A 12,465-nucleotide genomic window follows, 5' to 3' on the forward strand; every position below is an offset into this window, starting at 1 on the left:
TATTTATCCATAAAGTAATAAGTGCCCCTGCTTTCCAACTTTATCATGATTTTGTTTTCATTTTCTCTATTTCTTAGAAAATCCACTTGAGCTTCATCTCAAGATGTCATGTAAGCTTCAAGTACTACTTCAATATAAATCTTAACTGTGAAATTTTTAGAACGAAAGTGCGGGTGAGAGAAGGATTTAGAGACCTCTCTCCCCTATTTATAACAGGGTTTGTTTCAAATAAGTATGACACTGGTCCCCATTCTTGATTATAAGAAGAAAATACAACCAATTGGTCTTCAAGCTTCACAACTGAATACCCATCTTGTCATTGTTATGTAGTTTCATCTCTTTGAGCTTCATTTGCATGATAGGTATTAGAGTAAGGTGCATCACTCACCGGGCAATGCAGACTTTTTATACATCTGTCAGAACCATATTGGTCAAATTGATGAAGACCCATACCGTGTGTATCTGTAAAAAGGAAACGATGGAGAGAGAAGACAAAGTAGCATTCTCACAGATATTGCAGAAACCGTGTTCATTCACAAAAGAACTTATGCTTCACCATCTTTGCAAAAGCTTCAAAAATTGGAAAAAGAAAAGCCAAAAACAAAAAATTGTACATAGGCTCTCGATCCTCCAAAAGCCACAACACTAGGATCCAATGTTTCTGTCTACATGCACCAAAATCCAAATTATATACAAGAACCCATGATAAATAATCTGTTTATTATGTTTGCATAGCACCTGGAAAGAACGTTCCAGGTCAGAGGAAACAATTCATGTCTAGTTTTAATGTAATCATTGAGCCATAGAGTCCTCACTGGCAATTCCACTCGTTGAATAATCATATAGCAGGAGCAGTAGGCACCTATCTGCAACCAAATTGCAGACTTATTCAAACCCCACAATTTGAAACTTTCTGGAATTTGATAATTTCAAAGAAATCGCTCCACAAAATTTCCCTTAAGGTCTGTCGAGAACCCTAGAAAAGAAAAGAAAAGAAAATAAGAATTTGAGCATTATTATTTCCAAAAAAAGTTAGTGAAAAGGAGAATTTGATCATTATCTTATTTTCACTAACTATTTTTGGAAATAATAATGATCAAATTCTGATTTTTTTTTCTTTTCTTTTCTAGGGGTTCCAAACAGACACCCTTAGTATCTCTTGTATTTCCCAAGACTAACATGGAAGTTCCAAACTACAGTTTGCATGCAAAAAAACCAAGACATGCAGCTCCAGTATTTTGAACAAGTCAGAATGACATAGGTTGAGACTTTCCACATTGACTTTTAACCAGCAATCCTTCCCAAGAACAAAAATAAAATAAAAAATTGCATACCTGTTGGCTCTCTGTTATTGAGTTTATAGTCCAACCACCGCCTGGAGAAAATTTCTGCGGTAAAACTGTAATAATAACTACATTGAAAATTAATTACTCCAACAGTGGTATACTGAAATTTACACATATTAAAGTAATGAAGTAATAACTAAGCTGTGAAAAAGTTATAATTACAATAATTGAACCATAGGAGCACTGCATTCAATGAGCTAAGTTGTAAATATCCTCTTCAAGTATAAACTTTTGCCAAGTTTATTTTCTTTTCGAAATTGACTAAGTACTATGTTTAGAAGTTTATTTGTTCTAAGAATTCTCCATGTTAAGGAATAGTCCCACATGGATTAGTGAGTACAAAGATCTTGAGTTTATTAGTTAGGAAAGAGATTTCCTAAGTTGGCTAGTCATTTTAGGATGGGCCTTGGACCCAATTTCACATGGTATCAGAGCAGGTACTCATATGTGGGCCTACACCTAAATTATCCACTTGTAGAGCTACAAAAGAGGGTTTACACCTAAACTATCCACTTGTAGAGCCACAAAAGAGGGCCTACACCTAAAACTATCCACTTGTAGAGCCACAAAAAAAGGGGGCCTACACCTAAATTATCCACTTGTAGAACCACAAAAAGGGCCTACACATGAGGGAGAGTGTTAACGAAAAGTCCCACATGGATTAGTACAAAGATCTTGAGTTTATTAGTTGGGAAAGAGGCTTCCTAAGTTGGCTAGTCATTTGGGATGGGCCTTGGACCCAATTTCACAGTCCAAAAATAATTAATTGGAGAATAACTTGGACCTTTTCAAGCACTAAGATGAGGTGCAACATGAAGTTATTTGCAGTGCTACATGAAACACAAAACCTCACCGTCATCTCAGTTGCCAAAGTTTTCAAAAAAAAAAAAAAAGGGTCTCAATCTAGATTTGTTTGGAAGTATGAGTGTTGCATAGTCGTCTTCTTCTGGTTAAAGTTGTTTTCCTCTAGTATTTCTTTATGTAATATTTTCATCACTTCTAAGCAATGCGTAGAACCACTACATAAACGTATGGCAGTGTGCCCAACATCCAGCTTGAGTCAAATCGTTTTACTCTTCACCCAAGAGGTGTTATGTGTTTGAGCCACCTTTAAAAAGTGAGTAATATATTAGTTATGTCCTAAAGTTGGGCCATTTTTTCGCCTTTAAAGTGAGCGAAGTGTGTTTCAAACAATAACCATTTTGACTATGTATGGAGCTTTGTCTTAGGCTAGGAGTGATTTTCTTCTCCCATATTGTGTGTTGTCTAGTTTCAATGTTCTTTTTATCCCTAGCTTGGGGGGACAAATAGAAGAAGTACAAAGAAGAGGTATTTTGTTCCACATGTTGTGGTAATTTTTATGTAACCAAAATATTCAAAAAAAAGGGAGAACAAAAGCTGATGATCTTACATCTATGAAAAAAAATTAACCAATGAAGATTGAAGACCAAGATTAATTACTAAGAATCTTTTTCATTGCAAGTTGAAGTTATAAACTCCAGCTTGAAGAGGGGGTGTTGAAGCGCAGGTATGAAGAGTCTCACAACAAGAAGTCTCATAGAGCCAAAATTAATATAATAGAGTCTTACGGGAGTCTCATAGGAGGAGATGTCACAGAAGAGTCTCAATTGAAGGTGTTTAAATTCTGTTGGTTTTTCTATTTATGTTTAGTTGGTCAATTGTTCTAGGACTTATCTTTTAGTTTTTAACTTGGGGTGTAACTGGGACACGGGCAATTTTATTTTAATTGGACTTGTTTCCTTTATTATAAATAGATGCTCACTGTATTCAAATTACAATAAGTAAATGAAATATTTTTCTTTTTCATAAATTTAACACTTATTTATCTGTCTTTTTTATGCATGACAAAAACGGGGGGAGCAAATTGAAATTGATGCAGTATGTAAAAAATGCCTAAAGTTGAATACCAACTTTTTTCATGCATGCCCAAATTCAGGGGAAGTAATAAAGACCATGCATGATCTGACCTAAGGGAGGTTTTGTCATCATAAAAAATGGGAGATTGTTGACCTAGATTAATTCAAGGCCTAAATTTTTAGACGACAAAACTTAACTTATTTGAGTTGATGATTGGAGTTTAATAATTTCAAATGCATTTTCTTCAAGAGACACGATCAAAGTCTATGAGAAAGAATTGAAAAAATCAGTTTAAGACCTTGTACCAAAATGAAATGACAAGTCATCTTGAAGAAGCATCTAAAAAAACTTCAAGATTTGAAGAACTAGAATCAAGATAAGTAAAAAAATATAAAAAAACTTTTGCTTTATAATACTCATAGGGTAGCCAGATTCCAATCCTAAAGTATATGCACGCATTCGAGCTTTAGGACAAGTTATTTCACTTGAAAAATGTTTTATCGATGCATACAAATGTTTTAAAACTTTAATTCCAGTAAGAATGGCCTATATCATGCTTAGAAATCATTTTCTTCCATAATGGCGGTAGGCATGATTGATCATCCTATAATAGCATGATCGATCATATAGAATGAAGCTAAATAGAGTTTATAGAGCACGATTGATCATCCTGCATAAGCATGATTAATCATATAGAATACTTCAAGGAAGGACTAATAAAAATCATCGATCATCCGAACCTTGCATGATCGATCATTTTGATTAGCACGAATCATTGCCTACCCAGTTTTATACAGCATGATCAATCAACCGATGATGCATAATCAATCAACCTGTTTTGTAAGTCGTTGCAAACTACTTGATTGATGCCTTAATTGATCATTAGGTTTAGAGAACATTAAAAATTTAGCTATTATACATGGATGATTGATCATACCTTTTCAGTGATCAATCAACACTTTTTGTAGTTTTTTGAAAATGGTAAAAAAATGGTTGTTTTGGTTAGGAATTTTATAAATAGGCTCCCAAACTCATTACAGGGTAATTATTGAGCATTCATTGACATATCAAAGCTTTCACAAAATATTCTCAACCTTGAAATATTGATTTTATCCTTTTTAGAGAAAAAAATGAATCTACCCAAAATCTTCAATTTCTCTCAAATTTCTTACACTCCTAGTTCGATCAAAGCTACACACACTCCATTCGTGTTCTTAGGATTTGAAGCTTGGATCTCACTAGGAGAAGGTTGTCTCTCCAAAAAGGTGTAAGTTTTTCATTTTTCTTTTTTGCTTTCATTCTTTTAAAATAGGTTTTCTAGAACCTTAAATATAGAAGTGGAATAGCGACTAGAGCCAAAATCTAGTTGTAAGAAGATCTCTTTAGGAGATATTTGGGTTGGGTAATAGGGTATTACACTTGGTTGAAAGAGAGCCAGAATATCTTTGCTTGTAATTTCAGCTCATAGAGCTTGTTACTAAAAATTCCCTTACCAAGGGTTCTTGGGTGGGGATTGTCATTAGGGGAACATGAAAACAAAAAATATTTGCCTCTCTTTGTAGTGTGTGCATTTCAATTAAGTCATTTAATTTACTTTGTACATTCAAGACTCAAATTTTTATTTTATATTCTCAATTTGTGGGGCTCTTGAGAAGCCACTTGGGCCATTACCAATCACTTAGATATGTTCAAAGAAGTTTATGGTTCTTTGGAGGAATAGATTTTTTCTTGTGCAAAAGGTAAAATTAAAAGATTTCACTCAAAGTATTTGTTGAAAACTTTGGTATGCCAATAAATACTCAATGAAGGGTTAAGGACATGTTTGAGTCCCTAATTATAAGTTTTTTGTTTTGAGGCAAAATTAGCCACTTTAGACTATTGTATAGAAAGTTGTACATGGAGATTGATTGTTCATACCTTTTCATTGATTGATCAATCACCCCCTAACGACTATATTTTTTAGTTCTTATGGCCTTACTATGTCAACAAAGTTTGATCGATCATACTTTATAACTTTTGCCTTTGCAGCTTTTTGTATGATTGATCACACCCGAGGGTTGATCATGCATTCCAAGTCTACCTTTTAAGCATATTAGATGATTGAGTATACTTACAGAGGTTAATTAAACATGCTTTATGTTGAAGGTCTATTTCACACTAGATGATCGATCATATAACTAAGTGAATAATTGATCACATTTTTGGTAGTGTATACCATTAGACTCTAAGCATGATATAGGCTAATTCTAAGTGAATGAAGTGTTCTAAAACACTTGTATAAACTTAGAAAACATGATTTTAGAAAACATTGCATGTCCTAAGCTCCATCACATACTTTTACCTAAGAATCAATTTTTTTTTTACTATCCTCATATAAACATAGAGTTATGAGATTTTTCTATTTGACTTAGACTCTAGGTCTTCAATTTTCATTCTTCCTCAAGGTTCTTCTTCAAGGTGACTTGGTCCATTTGGTTCGATGTCTTTGTGTTGGATTTGTTGGTTTTTCCTTAATGACTTTGCAGCTATGTCACTTGAAGGAAATGCATATGAAATACTTTAATATGCAATTTATTAGTTCACTTAGATTAAATTTTGTTATCATCAAAATCCAAAACTGTGTCAACTAATGTCGACACGAGATTCGACTATCATGTCTATCATGCATACATCTTTCGGCTCATTGATCCACCCAAATCACTAGCTTTCACAAACAAGATAATGCTAATGAATATGCTAGACTAATTTGCCTATACCAAGCATCTCTAAGAAACATATTTCTTATACTAAGGTGTTTGTGTAATGAAATGTGTAACTCTCACACATCTAGGGAAAGAAGCATTCTACATAGCATATATTACTCTCATTGACTTTCTTATGAACACAGCTATAAAACCAATAGATTTCAAATTTTCAGTTTAAGGCGAAGAACTCTTTCCCAATTCTCAAAAAATAAAATGATAAAAATACCTTCCCACTAATTTATAATTATAACATAAAATATAATTATAAAAATAAAAAATGCACTTTTTTCATTATTTTCTCATATTCTCTAATATAAGGTAATAAAAATAACCTTTCAAATACTTTGTGCAATTATTATTAAAATGGTAACAATATAGATAAGCTTGTGTATAAAATACCACTCTTCAATGAAAAGATCTGAAATGACAATTCTTTGATCTTTAAATGAAAACCTTTATATAAGAATTTCAACACATAAGAAGCGGTCGATTGTTTCAATACATAAGAAGTAGTAGCTGGTGGGGATGATGAGGATGAAGATGAAGCAGAAGAGAAGGGATGAAAATCAGAAGTTTGATGAGTTTGAGGGAAATGATATGGGGCTATTTGCATCTGCGGAGTATGACGAAGATGACAAAGAGGCAGATGCTGTTTGGGAGAGTATTGATAAGACGATGGATTCAAGAAGAAAAGATAGGAGGGAAGCTCGGCTTAAGCAGGAGATTGAGAATTACCGTGCTGCTAATCCAAAGATTACTGAGCAGTTTGCGCACTCGAAGCGTAAGTTGTGTACTTTGTCCGCACAAGAGTGGGACAGCATTCCTGAAATTGGGGATTATTCTTTGAGGAACAAGAAGTAGAGATTTGAAAGCTTTGTACCTGTCCCAGACACTTTATTGGAGAAGGCGCGGCAGGAGCAGGAACATGTTACTGCGTTGGACCCTAAGATCAGAGCTGCAGGACAGAGACCCCTTGGACACAGACACCTGTCACTGATTTAACTGCTGTAGGAGAAGGTAGAGGGACTGTTTTGTCTTTGAAATTGGATAGACTCTCAGATTCTGTTTCAGGGCAGACAGTGGTTGACCCAAAGGGTTATTTGACTGATCTGAAGAGCATGAAGATCACTAGTGATGCAGATGTTTCGGATATTAAAAAGGCCAGATTGCTGACGGTGTGAAGAGTGCCCAAAGAGTGAAGATGTTTGGTTGGAAGCATGTCGGTTGGCCAGCCCATATGAAGCAAAAAGCGTGATAGCCAAAGGGGTTAAGGCAATACCTAACTCAGTAAAGCTCTGGATGCAAGCTTCAAAGTCGGAGCATGATAATGTGAACAAGAGTCGAGTTTTGAGGAAAGGGCTAGAACATATCCCTGATTCGGTTAGATTATGGAAGGCTGTTGTTGAATTGGCCAATGAGGAGGATGCAAGGCTTTTGCTTCAAAGAGTTGTTGAATGTTGTCCCTCACATATTGAATTGTGGCTTGCACTGGCAAGATTGGAAACTTATGAGCAGGCCAAGAAGGTTCTTAACAAGGAAAGGGAAAAGCTCTCAAAGGAACCTACTATCTGGATCACTGCAGCTAAACTGGAAGAGGCTAATGGAAATATAGCAATGGTTGGTAAGATTATCAAGAGGGGAATTCAGTCTTTGCAGAGAGAGGGTGTAGAGATAGATAGAGAAGTTTGGATGAAAGAGGCAGAGGCTGCTGAGAGAGCAGGATCAGTTGTAACTTGTCAGGCAATTATTGAAAGTACAATTGGAATTGGAGTGGAAGAAGAAGACCATAAGAGGACTTGGGTAGCAGATGCTGAGGAGTGCAAAAAGAGAGGTTCTATAGAGACAGCTCGAGCTATCTATGCTCATGCTCTAAAAGTTTTTGTAACAAAGAAGAGTATATGGCTGAAGGCAGCACAGCTCGCGAAGAGCCATGGCACTAGAGAGTCTCTTGATGCGTTGCTTCGCAAGGCTGTCACATATAGGCCTCAAGCTGAGGTATTGTGGTTGATGGGTGCTAAAGAGAAGTGGCTTGCTGGAGATGTTCCTGCTGCACGAGCAATTCTCCAAGAAGCATATGCTGCAATCCCCAACTCAGAGGAGATATGGCTTGCAGCATTTAAACTTAAATTTGAGAATCATGAGCCAGAGAGAGCTAGGATGCTCCTTGCTAAAGCTCGAGAAAGTGGTGGCACGGAAAGGGTTTGGATGAAGTCTGCTATTGTTGAGCGAGAACTTGGAAATGTTTCTGAAGAGAGGAGATTGCTTTGAGGAAGGATTGAAACTTTTCCCTTCATTCTTTAAACTCTGGCTGATGCTTGGACAGCTAGAGGACAGGCTTGGTCATCTTGAGCAAGCTAAGGAGGCTTACGAGTCTGGTCTAAAACATTGTCCCAGTAGCATTCCTCTTTGGTTGTCACTGGTAAAACTGGAAGAGAAAGCAAGTGGACTCAGTAAAGCTCGTGCAATTCTTACCATGGCTAGGAAAAAAAATCCTCAAAACCCGGAACTGTGGCTGGCTGCTTCTAGAGCAGAGTTGAGGCATGGGAATAAGAAGGAAGCTGATATCTTGATGGCAAAGGCATTGCAGGAGTGTCCGACAAGTGGAATTCTTTGGGCTGCATCAATTGAGATGACTCCACGTCCACAGCGTAAAACCAAGACCATGGATGCTTACAAGCGATGTGAACATGATCCCCATGTCATTGCTGCTGTGGCAAAGCTTTTCTGAATGATAGAAAGGTTGAGAAGGCTAGGAATTGGTTTAACAGAGCAGTGACTCTTGCCCCAAATGTTGGTGACTTTTGGGCTTTGTACTACAAATTTGAGCTCCAGCACGGGCAAGAGGAACAACAGAAGGATGTCTTGAAGAGATGCATTGCTGCTGAGCCCAAGCATGAGGAGAAATGGACTCTTATAGCAAAGGCTGTTGAGAAGTCTCACCAACCAGTGGAAGCCATGCTAAAGAAAGCTGGTGTTGCCTTGGGGAAAGAAGAGAATGCTGCTGCTGTTGCTGAGAATGGAACTTGACAGCAAGTATGTTCTCTTTCATTGGTGGTCATCTCCCTAGTTGACAAGCATATTTAATTGCTTTTTCACTCTTTTCCTGTTTCGGTTGAGGGCAATGGAATGAGTGCTATCCTTGGCATTAATTTTTTTACTATTCAGATGTTTTGTGCTCTGTTAAAGCATGCTCCTTATTTTTCTTCTTTCTGGAGTCGTAACTACTGCTCATTGTGTTCCTATTGTAGATAAACTGTTTTCCACAGTCATACAGAGGTCCGTAACACATGGTTTCTTATCCTAGAATAATTAATTATGGAACCGAGAGTAGTTGCTGATAACTGATCAAGAGATAAGCCAGGCCTCTCAGATGTGGGGACTAATCAAATTCCAGGATTGAGGTTCTGTAAGTGCTTTCCTGAACCACTTATGTCCCCGGTTAGTTTTTCTGCAGTGGCTACGTTCAGTTTCTCTAGTTATAAGGAGGGGACTCGAACAACATGATTGGTCCCCTGTACAAGGAGAGAGATGTGTTATGTTCATTTTAAAGTTGATATGACTTGTCTACCTTTAGTTGTGATAATTTATTTCACTGGTAAAGTTCTCTGGCAAATAGAAGGCAGAGTGAAAAGATTTGTGCTCTTTGGAACAAAGAATTCTATCTCCTGATGCCTCATGTAGTAAAGAATTGCCAGCTGAAATCCTTTGTAGCTTAAGTTTACTCAATTAAGGAGAATTTTTTTTTTTCGCAGAATGAAAACCCAAAATAACTCATTCATGAATGGGGAGAAAAAAAAAGAGAAACCTAAGTCATCTATGAATGGTGACACTAAACTGAAACCCATGGGTGGCTGAATAATTGGTTTATTTTTCAGGTGAAATGAATTAAAACGAGAACTCGATACAGGCTTTTGTTATTTGCTTGTAATAGGGCCTGAACTTGGTGCTGCCAAACATCATTCTGTTTGTAATAAAGCTTTTTACAAAAGCCAACTTAGTACTTGCATTTCAGCTTTAGACACTTCCATTATAATGCGAATGCGATATTACGTGTTCTGAGTTCATTCCTTAGTTCTCCTCCAAAGTGGAAGTAGGTTGAATGTGGGAGCCAAAAATTGTGACTTATATGGCATTAGTTAATGGAAAGAAAAAAGTTGTGTACCTTGTTTGGATGCCTATGAAAAATGAGAGAAAAAATAGAAGAAAAATATAGTTTTTCTTGTTTGGTTTACGCAGAAAATGAAAAAGAAGAAAATTAGTAATATTTTAAAATTTTCTCTTAAGTTTTTATTTCTTAATTTTTTTCCTCAAATTTTATCATTTTGTGAGAGAGAAAATTCATACTCTCTTTTTCTTATTCTCCCCTTCAACCACATAATCTGGTGGTTGATTCATATAGACCTCCTTTAGGCTCTATTTGGAACCCCATGAAAAAAAAGGAAAAAAAATAAGAATTTGACCATTATTATCCCCAAATATAGTTAATGAAAAGAAGAATTTGATAATTATCTCATTTTCACTAACTATTTTTGGGAAAATAATGGTTAAATTCTTATTTTCTTCTCTAGGGGTTCCAAACTTTAATATACCATTTTTGGATTTAGAATCCCATGATAAGGTCCTCGAGTAGAGGGTGAGAAAGAGGAGAAGAAGAAAGAGATGAAGAAGGAAGAGAGGAGAAGAGAGAGAGAGAGGGACGACTAAGGAGAGGAGAAAGGGAGAGACTTTGAGAAAAAAAAGTCTAAAGACGAATTTGAGAGAGAAGAGGGGAGACTAAATGATCCACCCCTTGCCTTGAGCCTTTATTTATATTTATGAAGGAAGGTTACAATGATTATAATGCCCTTAAGGCTACAAACTTTCAAAAAGAAAAGACATAATTAGATATACATCATCCTCTTTAATTACACCCTTATGTCATCCTTATGAGAAATACATTTAATTACACTTTGTGCCACCTTGACGTGGGTACTTAATGCCACTTGAGGTTTCTTCCAACACTCTCCCTCAACCTGGTGGGGAGAAAACATTGTAGATACCTAACTTGCCACATATAGTAGTTAAAATCTTGAATGTGATTGGTTCTGGAAGAATGTCTGCCGCCAACTCTTGTGATGAAATATGACTGAGATATAAGATACCAGCCTGAAATTTTTTTCGTATAAAGTAGCAATCCTCTCATGGAAGACATGATTTGAAGTGATATGAAAGGCTGTTTGTTTGTCTCAATATAATTCTATAGAAGTTCCTTTATAGAATCTCAATCCAATAAGAAGGGACCTGATCCATAGAAGCTCATTGACTGTGTGAGCCATATCTCTGTACTCTGCTTCTGCACTGAACCATGCAACAATATTCTACTTTTGCTTCTCCATGTAACCAGGTTTCCTCCAACTAAGGTACTCCTGTCATCAGGTGATCCAGCCCAAACTGCATCTAAGAAACCTTCTATGTTGTAGTAGTCATGATTCTTATAGAGAATCCCTTTTCTCTTGAACTCTTTTTAAATATCTTAGTATCCTCTCAAAGACTTCCCAATAGATAACTTGTGGTTTGTGCATATATTAGCTTACCACACTTACTGCATATGATATATCTGGTCTAGTCATTATGAGGTAAATAAGCTTTCAACCTCTAATATTAACCTATATCAACATCTTCTCTAGAGATTGCACATAGCTTTACATTAGCATCCATAGGAGTATCTACATGCCATGTCCTCATCATTCCTGTGTCATACTTTCTCTGAGATAATGTAATCCCATTCTTTGATTGGAATACCTCAATTCACAAAAAAACTATTTTAGAAGTCCAAGATCTTTTGTTTTAGATTCTTGACATATATTTTCTTTGACTTCTTTTATATTGTCTGCATCACTAATAGTTAAGACGATATCATTCACATAAACTGTTAGTAAAACTTTTCCCTTTAAGGCATTCTTGATAAAAACGGAAGGTCTACTAAGCACCGACTAAATCCAAACCGTAACATCGTTTGGCTAAATTTGTCAAACCAAGTCCAAGGAGACTGTTTAAGCCCATTTATAAACTTTCTCAATTTGTATACAAACTCCCCCTCAACCAAAAAATTAGGTGGTTGATGCATATATATTTCTTCTTTTATTTCCCCATTCAAAAAAAAATATTTTTGACATCGAATTCAAATACCAGCCAAGAAGAATTAGCAACTTAAGATAATAAGATGCCTACCGAGTTTAATTTAGCAAGGGGGAAAAATTTTTCTCATAATCCACTCTATAACACTGAGTGTATCCCTTGGCAATGAGTCAGGCTTTGAGGCAAGCAATAAAACCATTTGGATTGTGTTTGATTGTTAAAACCCATTTATAGCCCATGGGTTTCTTGTCAGGAGGAAGAGGAACAAGGGCCCAATTCTAATTCTCATATAAGGGATGTATTTATTCTTCCATGGCAACTTTCCATTATGGATGTCTCAGAGCCTTTGGATAAGATTGTGGAACAGAGAAGGAAGAAAT

General features: G+C 36.2%; 1 pseudogene; it reads left to right on the forward strand.

Annotated features, from left to right (window-relative positions):
• Positions 1-5,320: 5,320 nt before the first annotated feature.
• Positions 5,321-8,995, forward strand: LOC137949439 (protein STABILIZED1-like; annotated as a pseudogene).
• Positions 8,996-12,465: the final 3,470 nt, after the last annotated feature.

The sequence above is a fragment of the Aristolochia californica genome, unplaced genomic scaffold, assembly GCF_029961685.1.
Source record: "Aristolochia californica isolate CCGP_79_NKW_82.1479 unplaced genomic scaffold, dmAriCali1.0.hap1 SCAF_14, whole genome shotgun sequence".
NCBI lineage: Eukaryota > Viridiplantae > Streptophyta > Magnoliopsida > Piperales > Aristolochiaceae > Aristolochia > Aristolochia californica.